The following is a 17,610-nucleotide window of genomic DNA, read 5'->3' as shown; positions in this document are numbered from 1 at the left end:
ATGACCTAACTACACAGCTGGAGGAACTAGAAAAAGAACAGCAAACTAATCCTAAAGCAAGTAGAAGGAATGAAATAACAAAGATTGGAGCAGAAATAAGTGAAATTGAGAACAAAAAAAAAATAAAGAAAATTAACAAAACCAAAAATTGGTTTTTTGAGAAGATTAACAAAATCAACAAACCCTTAGCTAAACTGACTAAGAAAAAAAGAAGATACAAATAAATGAAATAAAAAATGAAAAGGTGAACCTTACTACTGACCCCACAGAAATGAGGGAGATCATAAGAGGATACTATGAACAACTTTATGCTAAAAAACTAGTCAATGTAGATGAAATGGAAAAATTCCTAGGAATGTACAAACAACTTACACTGACACTAGAAGAAATAGAAGACCTCAACAAGTCAATCACAAGGAAAGAAATTTGAAACAGTCATCAAACAGCTCCCCAAAATGGAAAGCCCAGAACCAGAAGGTTTCACAGGTGAGTTCTACCAAGCATTCAAAGAAGATTTAATACCAATCTTACTAAAGCTCTTCCAAAAAATTCAACAAGAAGGAATGCTACGAAATGCATTCTATAAAGCCAATATCATCCTAATATCAAAGGCAGATAAAGATATTACAAAAAAAGAAAATTACAGGCCCATTTCTCTAGTGAATACAGATGCAAAAATCCTCAATAAAATACTTGCTAATCAAATCCAAGAACACATTAAAAGAATTATCCATCATGATCAAGTGGGTTTTATACCAGGCATGCAAGCCTGGTTCAGCACAAGAAAATCAACCAGCACAATATGCCACATTTATAACTCAAAGAGGAAAACCACATGATATTATCAATTGATGCAGAAAAGGCATTTGACAAAACACAGCATCCTTTCTTGATAAAAATACTACAAAAAATAGAAAATGAAGGAAATTTTCTCAACATGATAAAGGCCATATATGAAAAACCCACAGCTAACACTGTACTTCATGGTAAAAAACTAAAAGCTTCCCTTTTGAGATCAGGGACAAGATAAGGCTGCCCACTGTCACAACTGTTGTTCAATATAGTGCTAGAGATTCTAGCTAGAGCGATCAGGCAAGAAAAAGAAATAAAAGGCATCCAAATTGGAAAGGAAGAATGAAAACTTTCACTATTCGCAGATGATATGATTGTATATCTAGAAAATCCTGAAAAATCTACAACAAAGCTGCTAGAGCTAATAAATGATTTCAGGAGAGTATCAGGATACAAGATCAATACGCAAAAATCAGTAATGTTTCTATACACTAATAATGCATAATCTGAGGAGGATTCAGGAAAAAAAAATCCATTTACAATAGCAACTAAAAGAATCAAATATTTAGGAATAAACTTAACCAAGGATGCAAAACACTTGTATTCAGAAAACTATAATGCATTGCTAAAGGAAATTAAAAAAGACCTAAATAATTGGAAGATCATTCCATGCTCACAGACTGGAAGACTAAGTATCATTAAGATGTCAATTCTACCCAAACTGATACACAGATTCAAGGCAATTTAAAAAAAAAAATCCACCAGCATTTTTAAAGCAAATGGAAAATGCAATTATCAAATTAATCTGGAAGTGTAAGAGGCCCTGAATAGCCAGAAACATCTTAAAAAGGAAAAGTGAAGTTGGAGGACTCTCACTTCCAGGCTTTAAATCATATTACCTAGCTACAGTGGTAAAAACAGCATGGTATTGGCATAAAGATAGACACATAGACCAATGGAACCAAACTGATGGTTCAGAAACAGCCCCTCACATCTATGGCCAACTGATTTTTGACAAACCTGTCAAACCCTCCCAGTTGGGGCAGAACAGTTTATTCAACAAATGGTGTTGGGGGAACTGGATATCCATAGCCAAAAGAAAGAAAGAAGACCCTTACCTCACACCTTATACAAAAGTTAACTCAAAATGGATCAAAGACCTAAATATAAAAGGAAGTACACTAAAGCTCCTAGAAGAAAATGTAGGGAAACATCTTCAAGACCTGGTGGTGGGTGGTAGATTCTTAAACCTTACACCAAAAGCATGAACAACAAAAGAAAACATGGATAAATGGGACCTCCTCAAACTTAAACATTTCTGTGATTCAAAGGACTTCATCAAGAAGGTGAAAAAGCAGACCACTTGATGGGAGAAAATATTTGGAAATCATTTATCCAATAAAAGTCTGATTTCCATTCTATATAAAGAGATCATACAACTCAACAATAAAAGAACAAGCAATTCAATTAAAAAATGGGCAAAAGATTTAAGTAGACATTTCTCAAAAGGGAAAATACAAATGGCCAAAAAGCACATGAAAAAATGTTCCATAACACTAGCTATTAGGGAAATGCAAATTAAAACAACAATGAGATATCATCTAATACCACATAGAATGGCCATTATTTAAAAAAAACAGACAACAATAAGTGCTAGAGAGGATGTGGAGAAATAGGAACACTCCACCGTTGATGGGAGTGTAAAATGGTGCAGCCTCTGTGGAAGACAGTTTGGCGGTTCCTCAGGAAGCTAAATATAGACTTGCCATATGATCCAGCATTTTCTCTACTTGGAATACATCCAGAAGAACTAAAAACTATGACACGAACAGACATTTGCACACCAATTATCATAGCGGCCTTGTTCACAATTGCAAAAATATGGAAACAACCCAAGTGTCCATTCACCAATGAATGAATAAACAAAACGTGATATATACATACGATGGAATACTATGCTGCAATGAGAAGAAATGAAATTGGGACATAGGTGGTAACATGGATGAGTCTTGAAGACATTATACTAAGTGAAGTAAGCCAGACACAAAAGGACAAATACTGCATGGTCTCAATATGAACTAAATACAAATAATAAATACATGAAATTAAAACCTAGAGTATAGGTTATAAGGAGATAAGAGGAGGGTTGAAAAGAACTATGGATGCTTAATGTACACAGAAGTTTTAATTAACTTGACTATGAAAGTGTGGAAATGGATAGAGTTGATAGTAACACATTATAGTAACAACTGGTTTATAAATGGGATTTTGACTGAAAAAGGTAGTCTGGGGAAGTAAATGTCAATAAAAAGAAAGCTAAAGAATCATCTAGGGACTGAATAACACAGTGAACCCAGAGGCGGTTGAGAATTGTGGTTAAGTGTACAAATGCAAGAGAGTCCTTCTCTGAGCTAGAGAAGAAGTACATCACTATTACAGGGTGATAGGAATATGGAGAAACATGGGAAAACTACAGTTGGTGTGACCTATAGACTGTGGTTAACAGCAATACTATAATATTCTTGCATTAATGCCAAGCTATACTGTGTTGATAATGTAGGTGTATGGAAAAAGTGTGCCAAATGTATGTTATGGACCATGATTGGTGGTAATAGTCTGATGATATTATCTCATAATCTGTAACACATGTTCCACCAGGGTATGGAGTTGTATAGGAAATCTATACATCTGTATGATTGTTTTGCAAGTCCATAATATCTGTAACAAAAATACATTAAAAAAATAGTATGGGTTGGGGGAAAAATACACCAAATGTAAGATAAGGACTATAGTTGGTAGTAATATTTTGATAATGCTCTTTCATAGTTTGTAATAAATGTTTCACACCAATGCAAAGAGTTGGTGGAGGAGTGATGTATGAGACCCCTGTGTGATGTTATGTATGTTTATTTTGTAAGTTCGCATTCTTTACTATACACTTATTGTTTATGTGTGTTCATGGTGTATGAATGATATACTTCAATTAAAAAAATGTAAACCATAATGTAAAACATAAGGTAACTAAAATTTTTAAAAATTGTACAGTCTAAAATATAAACCATAATGTAAACCAAACAGAATCATGTTTGAAAGCTATGTTTCAATATCTGTTGTTTTTTTAAATAAATCTCTTAATAGTCAAAAAAATATATATATATATACGAGGTTCCCATATTCTGCACTCCCCACCCCCACCCACCCCTCCTCCCAAATCAACAACCTCTTTCATCAGTGTGGCACGTCCATTGCTTTCAGTGATGAGCACATTTTGGAGCACTGCTGCACCGCATGGATTATAGTTTACATTGTAGTTTACATTTCCTTTGCTCCACTCAAGAGAGAACAAACGCTGCATTTCCATCAGCTGCCAAATCCTAGCTGCCCTTGAAGGAGACCTCTGCTCACAACTGTAGTTCTTAATCATGGAGCCAGATGAGGACTGGAAGGCACTGGAGGACACCTGCGGTGGAGCGTTAGCTGGAGTCCTCACCCAGTCTCCCTCCTCCTGCAGGTGCCCCTTCCCGGCACAGCAAAACATAGCCTTGCCTCCCACTCCCGGGCCCTGGTCATCTGGTCAACTCGCCAAAAAATGACCGGGCACCAACGACATTTTATTTTTCTGTTAAAAGCAAAACCTACGAAATACCTTGCTAACCAATAAACAACTGGTCTACCTATCAGTACATTGAATGAAAGTGTCCCTTCAGTTTTGCAGAGGGGTTCCTGCTCTGTCCTGCATCTCTGTGTGGTGAGACTTCTAGAATGTGGGTACATGTCACAAGCTCTAAACTGGGCCCATAGTTTAAATATAAAATAAAAATAAATGTAAATCTCCATTATTTCCATTCCATTCCAAATTATAAATTATATATATATTTAATATGTATTATATACTTATCATTTATAAGTTTATAGTTCTGTCATAAATGTATGATTTATATATTTAATTTCATACCAATAAATTATATACAGATATTTAATTTATGTAATATTGTACATCTACATTTCCACATATATTATTAAATGGAGTAGAAGAAGATATAAGAATTACACGGAATTATTGGAAATATATCATGGACTCTAAGGGAATTATATATTGATATATAGTTATATACTTTTCCATCTATGTTATGCATATAATTTACTGGAATGGCATAACAGGAATGGAAAGCAAAAGAAGAAAATAGAGGGTCCTGGTGAGAAAGACACATAAAACACACAGAAATTTCTTGGATCAGGGAACTGCAACATTCTGTCGGCTGGCTGGGAGGTGGGATCTTTACTGGCCTCCGCAGATTACATTGTAATTACTAATCACAAGTACCTGGTGATAATTATCATAACCTTGACAACATTAACTGAGCATTAGCAAACAGGCACGGGATGCTATGAAGTCTCTGAGTGGGAGAAGAGGCATTAAAAAAATGGAAGCGAACAATTCAGATTTATCAAACACCTACTCTGTGCAAAAATGCTATGTCAAACTGTTCTGTAGGACAGTGATTCGCAACAGTTGACTGCACATTAAAATCACCTGTCAAGGTTTTAAAAATTGCACTGTCCAGGTGTACTGATTTCCAATTAAATCAGAATTTCTCAGGGTGGAACCAAGTCACCAGTGTTCTTCACACCTTGCCAGGTGATTCTAGTGTGCAGCCAAGTTTGAAAACTACTGCAATAGGAAAAGGTGGCTCCTAAATCTGGCTGCAAATTGGAATCTCCTGGGGTTTCATTTTTAAAAACATGTATTTTTGCATCCCTAACCCAGACCGACAGAAGCCTAAGTTCCAGAGTTGGGTTCAGGAATTGTGGTTTTTAGGAACTCTCCCCAGGTGGTACTGAGAGTGCCAGGCTACCTTTTGGTACTTGGAAATGTCTAGTTAGGGTACACAGAAAGGTGTAAATGTCAGCAAGAACTTGACTTGGTAGGACACCCACCCCATGCCAAGCAACCCACATGTGAGCATCATCTCACTTCACTCCACACTGACATTTGTATATAAGGGCAATGGCTATCAAAACTGAATACACATTTTCTCTTTGACCCAGTTTACCCTGAAATTACCCTCCACAAATATAAAATCACATAGACCCCAGTATTGTGGCATTGATTTTTAATTTTCTATTTAGAAATAACCTGAATGCCCATTATACTACCATGCAGTGTGAAGCAACTTAAAATAATTTAAAAAACTGAATACATTCACATAAAGAACTTAAAAAAAACACATAAAGTATAAGAAAAATCTCCATGAACTGGTATGCCATTTTCCAGGATGTTTTGTTAAGTAAAAACAAGATATATAGTCATGGCAGATGGATTTGGAGCTCTGTGCCATGTCAGAGGGCCCAGCTTTGGAATTTCTGCTCCTGAGTGTGATGGAGCTGGACTCAGATGTGACTTTTCTATACATGCCTCTTCTGTCACTTTTACTGAACCTGCGGTTGGCCCTAAGGATGGTCCATGCTCAGGAGACTTGAATCTCTGGACTGCCCATGTGCCAGCTGGGCCCTGAGCCTCAGCAGAGTGGTAACTCCTACTCTCTGGTTTGTTGGTCTTACCCAGGTCAGCTAGCAGGGAGGTGAAGATGGTCAACCACCACACCAGGGAATCAAGAGTGCCTACAACTGCAAGCAGAGGAATTGCATCCATCTTCCATGTGTAATCTAAACCCCCTCTTAATATAGAGGTGGAGTGGACATTACCATCCCAGGGTCCACAGAATGGAGGAATAAAATATGGACTAGAGTGGACTTACTGATATTCTACTCTAAAACTATTGTGACTAGTAATAGAAGAAATTGTAGCATCGAGGTGGAGAAAGTGGTCACAGTAGTTGCTGAGGGCAGGGAGAGGGAAGAAGAGATGTGATGTGGGGTCATTTTTGGGACTTTGAGTTGTCCTAAATGATATTACAGGGACAGATGCTGGACTTTATATATCCTGCCATAACCCACTGAAAGGACTGGGGGAGAGTGCAAACTACAGGGTAAACTATTATCAGTGTAGTGCAGCAGTGCCCCAAGATGTGTTCACCAAGTGCAATGAGTGTGCCACAACAATGGGGGAGGTTGTTGGTGTGGGAGGAGTGGGGTAGGAGGGTGGGAGGTATACAGGAACCTCTTATATTTTTTAATGTAACATTTTTTGTGTGATGTATATATCTTCAAAAAATACGATTTACAAAAATGATGTGGTAGGGGTGGGGAGTGGGTTATATAGGCACCTCATGTTTTTCATGTTTTTTAATGTTACATTCCTTGTGATCTGGTAACTTTAATTTAGAAAAAGAAAAAAAATTCTATCACCAAAAAAAAAGAGGTAAAATATATATAAAATATATATAACACAATCATGTAAGTAAGTGGGAGTAATAAGACATTATGTGTGTGCATATGTGTATATATGTGTGTAGTATATGTACTCACATATGTGAGTATATATTTGTTCATTTTTGCAAAAAGAAACCCAGGAAAATATAATAAAGAACATAATGAAAATGGTGACTGAAAGACTTCTTTAGGTATATATTTTTATTTTGTTTCACTTTTGAATTCTGTAAAGATTTTCACAATCACAGATACAAATACAAATCCTAAAATTATATGCAAATAGTTAATAAAGCTAACTATAAGTCAGTGAGATAACATAACCTCACACAGAATATAATGCAAGCAACTCATGCAGATAGCATTCTGACAAGACATCTTCAGCAGAAACTATTCTAAGTTTAAAAAAAACTACAAAGATATCCTGGACTTTACTCAGCAGGTGGAATGTGGGCTGTTGTGCGATGGTGTAAATCTGAATGCTTTGAATCTATTGTAATATTTGGCAGATGAATAAAAATGTTGAGTTTATTTAGAAACAGGCTTCACTGTGAAATCAGGATATGAAATTATAAAATGGGGGAACTTGAGGAAGAACTCTGGGGTGTTTAATTTTAAGTGGAGGTATGAATGCGTCACTTAAAAGAGAAACAATCCTAACTTTGGGAATATAAAGGGCCTGGAAGCATTGGCACCTCAGTAGCAATTAACACACCCACTGCCTGTTCTTGATTTCTACACACCATTCATCAGAAAAGGAATCAGGTCTCCTTAAAGAAATGGATGATCCTAAGCATGAGTTGTGCTTAGAATATTTGTTTGTGCCAGAAAGCACGAAAGAGCTGAGAGACTGGTGGGGGCCCATCAAAGAAAACAGGAACTGGCCTGAAGACTTCCTACTGGTCCAATGTGGGACAATTTGAGCATCAAAAAGAGAAATCACAGAAGCAGATTATAACACAGAGAATAAGAAACCCATAGTCATATATTTTTAAAAATGTGTGTGGGAAGAGAAACGGGGTAAAAGAGAAGCTTTTTCTGTAGATGAATGTGGATTAACATATGAAAAAGGAAATATAGAAAATAATCAGTTGTAACTCCATTTGTAATCACTTATTCAAGCAATGATTATCAAGGAACTCTGAGACCATGGAGGGAAGTTTAATGTGTCCTTACAATGGGCGGGATGCCGCAGCCCCTGCCATATCCATGTGCTCGAGCGTGGCTCCGCCAGTCGTGGGAAGTGCCAGTGCTGGTGTCCCCAGTGGAACGTGGTGAGGGGTGGGCAGTGCCTCTTCTGTGGACTTCCTCCAGGGTTATTTGCCTCAAATAAAATCCCAAGGAAACCATCAGACAAGAATGTAACCTCCCCCGTCACTAGCCTGAGTGACCTGACTAGGTTGAGAGGTGGGGGTTGAGTGACAGGGACGGGGGCTGCCTGGGACGCTGGACTTCCAGTGCTAAAACCAGGACAATTCCGGGCACACCTGGACACGGCCTTTCCCTCCTGAGAAGAGACTTAAGGGACAGATGGGCCAAATGCGATGAGCCGAGCTTGATTAGATCCTGGTTGTAAATATAATACATATGTGTGTGGGCATGAGTGTGTGTAGATCATGTCAAATGGGTAACGTATACTCATATATATGACATGTGGGGGGAAATTGGGGAATTTTGAGTATAAGTGACGTATTGGATGATGTTATTAAACAACATAAAAAATGTTGATTTTCTCAGGGGTAAAAATGGCCTGTGTTGTCCAGAAGAATATTCAGATTCATGCAGAAGGCTTAACCACCTTCAGAAGGTTTGTCCAAATGGCCGAATGCGTGAAGAGTCCACAGGCGTATGTGCACACATGTTCAGGGGAGGAGGGCCGGGATGGCCTGGTGTTAGCAGGGGCCTGCATGGCTATTTCACTGTTACTTTGACTTTTATTTGAACTTATTAAATATTAAGGAACAAGACAGAAGATCCTACTTTGCCTCTTGCTACCAAAGTTGGGACCACGTGAGGCCATCTTAGGGGATCCGGGCCTCTAGTCAGGTGTCCCCAAACATGGAACCTGGCTAGACTTGGGCTGCGCAAAGCTGCCGGGTCAGTCAACTCTTGAATTTACTGATTTTTAAAATGAGCTTGTATTTCACAGCTTTAATTTTCCGTTTCATATTTATAGCTTGCCTCCCTCCCTGCTTCCCTCCGTGCCTCCCTCCCTCCCTCCTTTCCTTCCTTCCTTGAATTTTTCAAAATTACTGTTCCATAAAGGGTCGGAAATTGGGGAAGAAACAGCTTTCTCAGTGCAGATGGCTTGAGAAGTGCCAAGTGAAGTTCAGGGGTGAGCCTTCCAGGAGGCGCAGCCTGCCATGCCACGCTGGCGGTGGCTATGCCGCAGGGAGCACTGTCCTGCTTTACAGTTAAACATCTGCAGCTTTGATACATGTTCGCTGCTGCATTTCAAGAGACATGTGGCTAAACGTGCAGCTCAGGCTGACCCTCAGCAGCAGGCAAACACGGGACGGAGAGATCAGGCATCTCAGTGACTGTAGATGACGGTCCTTTGTCCTCTGCCAGGACAAAAAGTCCTGGGCAGAGGGGGTCCTGCTTGCTGAGCAGAGACCCATTCACTCATGGATAGTTTTACACGACACACTCTGTGTGGGCTTAGGCCCGGCCAGTGCTGAGGCCCGATGCCCAGGACAGCAGGACACCAGGACAACACACTGGCTAGACCCATGTTTCTCAGCAGGGTGCTTTTGCTCCCCTCCCCTAATGCCTGGGGGTCACAGTGGGGAGGGGATGTTCCTGGCATCAACTGGGCCAAAGCTAGCAATGCTGCAAAGCCTCCTACAGTGTGCAGGGCAGCCCCACAACAAAGAATCGTCCAGCCGCACGTGGTCCAGTTTCAAGTCCAAGAAAGCCTGTGCCAGGTTAAGAGAATCTGCCACACTGTGCTACGGCTCCAACTGTCAGTTCAGCACCGAAAGCTGAGCTCCTCTTCACGTTTGGAACACTGAGCTACTGTTTCTCCCATGTGCCCTGCTGGACAGACAGTGGAGGCCCGGGCTCTCCCTGTTTCATTTAGAATTCTCTTGCCACACACTTCGTTCTGCAACCAAGGGTGCGTTAGTTCACACAGATAATGAAAAATAGCCCCATTCATTTCACCCATTTCTTTCTCAAAATATTTACCATTGCAAACCTGATGGTAACTGAATTTCTGTGCGAATTCAATTCAGCCTGACTTGTATCATTATAATTCTGAGATGAGGTCTTGGACTGGCAATCAACAAGAAGTGCGATAATCCCACTCTGTAGAAGGAATTCTTTGCATGACAATAAACACCCGCAATCTATAAAGTATCTACGCTACTGTGCCATGCTCAAGGACCGGTCCCGATTCCTAAGGCAATGAACATGCCATATACTGTGGAATTCATATTCACTGAAGTAGCTGTGGTATTGATCCCAGAGCGGCATATATATTTATACTTTTCTTTTTTATTCTTTCTTTTCTCCTTGCCTACAGTGAATCAATGTTTGATGTTCAGATTGAGTCGAGATTCATTTATCTTCAAGGAAGTATGTGCATTTCCTTATATGTGATACTAGTGGGTCCTATTTTGGCAAAGCTAGACTTACTTAAATACAATTAAGAAATTTCATTTGATTTGGGAAAAAATGAAAATATTGGTGGATGTGGGGATACAGGATGAAGGGGCTGAAGAAGAAAATCCAAAGCATCCACTTTCCTTGATTCATTCAACATGTACGTACAGGTGCTTTCCACGTGGGTTCATGACCCTGCATTTTCTATATTAGTAGGTATGCATTTTTATAACCATTGGCTCTATCACTTTCCAAAAGGTTCACCATGAGGATTATTTTTTTAAAATGTCTGAAACAGTATAGCCCATTTAAATGCCTTTCAGCTCTGGATTTAACTCATAAATGTTTCCAAGGTTGTGGTGACAGAGTCTCTGAATAAAAAGGAGAATTCCAGACTAGCATTGGCAGGGCAGGACAAAGCTGAATCTGACCAGCCATAGACAGATCAGAACTCCAATGGCCAAGACAAGAAATCTGAAGAAAGGAAGCATCCGTTCCTTGAACTCGGATATGCAAGGAGGACAGACCTCATTTGTCTATAGCCTTGAACTTCAACTCCAAGCACACACCTGGTAGGTACCTATTGGACTCCAGTCGCAGCCGACACCACAGCCTGGAAAAGGATTTCCCCTTTGTACCTAGAGTCCTCCCTAGTCACCAGCCAAATGCCATGGTCCAGAGCACAGAATTCTTGGCTACAGAAGAGCAGAGTGGATGAAATACAGCTGCTTGAGTTGAACAGCAGGATTCAAGTCCAACCTCAGCCAATTACTCTTTGCATAATCCATAAACACAAGATTGAAAATAGTTAACTTCCTTTAAACTGTCATCAGGATTAAATGAGGTGCTGCACAGGAATTGCCCAGGACAGAAGTTACCATGTTGTTGGTGGCCAATAAGACATGGCTGCCTGGCCCCATGAATCAGAGACTTATGCATCACGCATTGGCTGGAGCTGGCCCAGAGCCCAGCTTCCCCGAGCCCAGGAAAGCCCACCCTCTTCATCCCTGTCCCTTTCCTGAGTGTTCCCAGCAGCCATGGGCTCCCTTCCTACTTCAAGTCTGGGGAAACTGCTACAGCTTCCCTCTTCAGCTTGCTAGCCTGGCCTCTTTCCAGTCATCTCCACCTCTGGACATCTAGTAAAACCAGTCCCTTGACTGGTTCTCTGAGGAAGAGCCACGAAAGCCCTCACGTTTTTTTGGAGTGCTGACATCTTGGCTGCAGGGGGGACCACAGCTGAAAACAAACTCCCACATCAAGCCCAGGCAGCTCTCGCCTTAGGCTAATTACAGGGAGTCAGCAGGGCCTCGCCAAGCAACCAGGCTTAGCTGATCGGTTAGAATTTTTCAAGGAAGCAGCACGAAGAGTCAACGGGAGGAAGCCTGGTATAATTTACTTGGACTTCAAGAAAGTTTTTGATGCAGTAGCACACAAAAGACTAATATTCTAGGTCAGCAAGTATGCCGTGGTGAGGGAGCTGCTTGAATGGGTAAGGAACTTGTCAAGATCTCAAGATAGAGAGGAGAAGCGTCGGCGCCAACGCTCAGGGAAGGAAAAGATGTGACAAGTGGAATTCTGCCGACACCAGCACGGGGCCGGCTTGCTTCATTTCCTGACGATTCTGCTCGAGATGGAAGAGTTAAGGGAAGGCCACTTGGCTTGTTCCGAGGGCCTCAACACTTAAAGTTTAAATTCTTTGGTCTAAGAGATAGTCCAGAGGTGCTCATGGGTCAGGAAGAAGTTTTATTTGGCAGCTGGAGCTGAAGCAGCAATTTTCACTGAAGTTGCTTTTAGTGAATTTAGATTCTTCCAAGGATTTGAAATTGTCTAAACGTTAAGAAATTCTGAGCTCTGCGTTTGCTCTCAGCATTTCTTTATCCTTCTAGTGACCATTTTCCAGTTTCTCTCTCAAGATCTCAAGCTCTCCCATACTCTCAAATCTCACAGCCCCACTACACCCCCATTCCCCCCATCCCCCCCAAAAGCAGGGGGCAGAATCTTCTCCTCCTTGGGCCACGGCGATTGGCCCAAGCTGGTCCAATCGGAGTGAGCCTCAGAACTCAGTCTGACACTGGGGTAAGGGATGTCTGAGCCTGAGACCTCGGGGATCTCTACAGCCAGGGGGACAGGCAGGGAGCAAGGCTAAGACGAATAAGGCAGAGTATGAGGAGTGTGGCTGTTTGACATTGTTGATAATTCCAAAAAGAAATATTGTTTGTAAACTGGTCTGTTCCTCTGGGCATAATATCCTTTGTATTAAATTCAGAGATTTCACTTTTACTTGATTAAATTCAGTTGAGGGCTTTGATTTGGCCACGTCTGCAGGACATTGAATCCCTACCCCCTTGATGGGCAGACACACACAGAAAACGACACGGTAGACGAGGGAGCTTATTTTGGCACTGGAGCCTGGGGAGAGAGCCGAGCCATTCACCTGGTAGTTTAGGGCTGAACTTGTAGAAAGAGCAAGAGCAGCTGAGTCCAGAAAGAGATGAACCCCTGGAAGAGAGGAGCCTTATGCCAGCCCGCAGCTGAGATCAGAAGAAACTAGGGCCACTGAGCCTTAAGAGGAAGAGGAAGGCTGAACCCTCACAGAGAACACAGACATCTTGCTCCAAAATGTGGCAAAAGAACTTTGGTGAGGGAAATAACTTACTCTTTATGGCCTTGTGACTGTAAGCTTCTATCCCACATAAATAACCCTTTATAAAAGCCCACAGATTTCTGGTACTTTGCATCAGCACCCTTTGGCTAACTAATACAATGAGCCACAGAGAAATGGGCCTGAGTCCCTGGTTAGTGTTTGAGTCTCTCCAGGCAAGTCCCGTCGGTCGAAGGTTTCCTCATGTCCAGTCAGGTCTTAGGTGGGCTTCTTTTGCTTGCAGCCCAAAGAATCCTGAGCGGAACAATCAGCCCCAGTCCAGAGTCAATGCATTGCCATTAGGTTTTTAGAGCCAGACTCCTTTGTTCTGGGGTTTAACATACAAAACACAAAAAGCAAATTGTTCCAGACAAAGCAGAGGTGGTGCCTCCTGGGTCACTCTGTCCCCAAACCGACAGGGCTCAATGCACACACCTAAAAGCCTTGGGAGAAGAATTGGGAAAATTTCCAGATCAATGCACCCATTTTGTATTAGAAAAATGGAGACCCCAGATAACTAGTGACTTGCCCCAGGCTACAAAGCCAGTTTGAGTCACAGCTGGGCTAGTCCCTGAAAGCCAAATGAATTTTCTACTCCATATCTAATGGCCCTTCATCTCCCATCCAAACATATGGACCCTACCCACCAAGCCTGTAAGCTCCTGCTTTCAGGGCAATAACTTTAATTGATCATCTAGCATCAGTTGGGTTCTGTCCTAGGTATATTATCAGCTAATCAGCTCATCATCCTCAACATCACCACCACTGCCACCATAATCTTGGTAGCTAGCAATGCTCAGTGACTAGTGATGGGCCGGACACTGCTGAGTTGCCGTCTTGATGAAGCCATCCAAATGTGAACTGCTGTCTCGCTCTGGTTTACATAAAGGCAAACGGAGCATTGTGGAAGACACTGTTCATTTGGTCAACAGGTATTTTTCACGAGCCAGTTGTTTCACCATGTGTACCTTGACCCTGATCTTGTGAGCAGGTCAAGGATCCGCAGATCTTTGATGGCCAGGAGACCCCCTAACTTGTCCTGACCTCCTCTATGTGATCCATTTCAGGTCTTTCCACCTGTGCCCCAAATTATGACTCGCCCCTGTCTCTTCGGATTCAGGCTCAGCAGCCCCTCTCCCTCCAGCTCTAGGTCCTCATGTCCATCTCATGGCTGCCTCTGGGCATTTCCCATGAATTTTTACCTTCTGCTCTAGCCCCGTACATTCTTCTTTGGACTGGGTAGAGAAGTCCCTACAAAGAGACCAGAAATCCTCATCAAGTGAAGAACTCAATATCATTTTGGGTTTTTAAAAAGCTGAGGTTCAGCCATGAGGAAACCTTCTGAGTGTGGAAGAGCCCAGCACTTGCCAGGACCGCCAGCGACATGCCTGCAATCGCTTCTGCATGCAGCGGGGAGCCCAGGTCTGACCCGGCCCCTCTGTGTTCATCTGAATTCCAGCCCCACCACTTTTTGAGTCATGGGTAAGTCACAACCACCCAACCCTTCGTCTAGACATGATGGTATAGTAAGAATAACCCCTGGAACACAGGGTTGTGGAGATACTGACATGTGCTAATTCCTGCAACATTTTGAACCCCAGTGTCTGGCACTTGGGAAATGGGGCACACATGTCATCTGACACTATCAGTATTGGGATTAGTATTGGGCTTATCCCCGGTCGGCCCCAGCACGATCACCTCAAGAACAAGCTCCACCCAGCAGCACCCACCTACAGCCTTCCCTTCCCTGGCTCAGGTAGCAGAGGGGACCATGCCCCTTCCCTTGAAATAGGAATCTGCCTTCTCCCCAGGGGGCTCTCGCAGGGAGCTGGCCTCCCCGGATTACATGCTGCCTCTGGCAAGTAAGCACACGGATTTATTTGGTCCTCTTATTTGTTGGGTGGCTCTGCAGAAAAATGATTGTTCCTAATTAACAAATCAACACATGAGTCATTCCTGAAGTTCTAGCTGCTGGTCATTTCTCCTGGAAGGCAAACAGTGAAAACAGAACAAGCCTGTGGTTCCCCACCCCAGCTCCGCCTCCTCTAGTACCCCGCATCGCTGCTACTGTGCCTTGACACCTACAGCGGGCTGGGGAGGGTGTCAGCTGATAGGCTGGGGCTGGAGGGGATGAGTCGGTCTTCATGACAAATGTGCTCAACTGAGTAATAGGACCCTAATGAGAAAAGGGGGGCAGTTTCACAAGACTCTTCTGCCTTGAGGACAAGCCATTGAGACTTTCATTTCGATTCCGAGTTAGGGAAGAGTTTGAAGATCTCTAAATTATAGAGTTGGTTCAAGCCTATTCCTCTCTTTCTGCACACAAAAATCGAACCCTCATCTTGTCTCATGAGGTGCTGTCCTCACAGTATCAGGTGTGCCGGGAACTTCACAAGACAAGGTGGCAGAGCATTGGTGTGCGAGGCTGTGGGGTAAAATATCCTAACACTGAGCAAGGCTGTCCCCAGGACACTTGTATTTTTATCTAATCTCAAAATGTGGGTTTCTATCACAGAAGAGGGCGTTTTTATCAGAAGTTTCCTAAATGGGCAAAATCACCAATTTTCTGACTGAGACTTTTCTTTCCTTAGTCCAGGGTTTTCACTTCTGATATTCGGGGTGGGGTTCTTCTCTGGTCGTCCTGTGCGTTGTGGGGTGTCTAGCAGCTTTCCTGGCCTCTTCCCACTGGGTGCTGGGACTCCCCCAGTTAGGAGCACCAAAAACATCCCACATCAACACAGGTGGCCAGGGGACAAAACTCCCGAGCTGAGACCCCCTGCTCCGGTCAACAGTCCCCTCTTGGCTGCCTTTGGATCATAGAGCATCATGGTGGCTCTCTGTTGACGCTCTCAGCTCCTGACCCTTCCTGCTTATCTCGGGCCTGGGACTGGGCTCAGAACTGCATTTGTATCTTCTTTAATCTCACAACGACTCTATGAGGTAGATATATGCTGCTCTCGCTGTACAGATGAGTATAAAAGGGCAGAGGTTAAGTAACTTGTCCCAAGTCGCACATCTTCCCAAAGACAGAAAGTGATACCTTGTTACGTTAAGGCAATGCCCAGCTGACCCTTTAAGCACTTATTAGAAAAGGCTCATAAAGCCTTCACACATTCTGCATTAGGGCTATGAAATTATTTTAGCATAGCTTCCCCTTTATTAGAGTCACTGGTGGCAATCAGGAAAGAAAAAAGTTCTTTGAATTTTCTTTCTCAAATTTAAATTACACAAGTCTTCCAGGACCCATCAGAGACACTTTGATTTAGTCTCACCCAAATTCCAAGCACATTGTCTCATGTTATCATTCAACAACTATGTTTGTGCAGAAGGTCACAAGCTGTGTGGTATCGTTGTTTACTCCTGCTGGGTTTTATCCATTGTGTGGCCATTTCCTAAATTGTATCTGCACTCATTTCCATTCCTACACTGTACAAGTCAGCTCATCTCTTTGTCAGTAGCTCTCCAGTTCTCAACACATTGAGCTCCATGCACTTCGCCACGTATATATGGAGCTATATGGTGAGCAGTGATAAGCAAAGCCTCTGGCAAATTTGGGTGATATCTTTATCCATATTAACTACTTTAACTTTAAGCTATATTTGTATATTGTCTGCATATTTTGATTCACTGTATTGTTGTGCTCTGTTAGAAGATAAATTCTATTTGGTTCATGATTCCTTTTATTGCAAACTCCAAGAGGTCATGATGTATGTCTGTTTTTGCTCATTACTGGTCTTTAACACTTACTGCAGTGGTAGGTACATCAAGTATTCTAGATACATTGGTTAATCAAATACTTGGAATGAATTAAGGAAAAATGTGCCAACATAGAGACATTGAGACAGACTTTTGGGTCTTAGTAATTTATATGCAGTTCTTTATTGGCCTTTGTCATCCACGGAGAGTTTCAGAACATTCATATATGATATCTACAGGACTTCAATTATTGGCCACTACACATGAAATTTATGGCTTAAGAATATCCCAATGACAGATTTTTTGTGTGTGTGTATGAATGATGGGAAGGGATTGTTCAGATGTTGTAAGAGAAAGACTTAAAAAGGGGAAAAAATCCCACAACTTTTGTGTTTCTGAGCTGGGCTCCAAATGTTGCGTTTCCCAGCCTGAATTGGAGCCAATGAATCTCCTAACATTGTGGAACCTACATATGTTTTCCTGCTGCCTCCACCAAAATGCAAGCTGCCCTACTGCTGCTGTCATTGTTTAGGGTTTGTGTGCCA

The sequence above is a fragment of the Dasypus novemcinctus genome, chromosome 24 (genome assembly GCF_030445035.2).
Source record: "Dasypus novemcinctus isolate mDasNov1 chromosome 24, mDasNov1.1.hap2, whole genome shotgun sequence".
Lineage (NCBI taxonomy): Eukaryota > Metazoa > Chordata > Mammalia > Cingulata > Dasypodidae > Dasypus > Dasypus novemcinctus.
The sequence above is the reverse complement of the archived record's forward strand: the minus strand, read 5'-3'. Positions refer to the sequence as shown.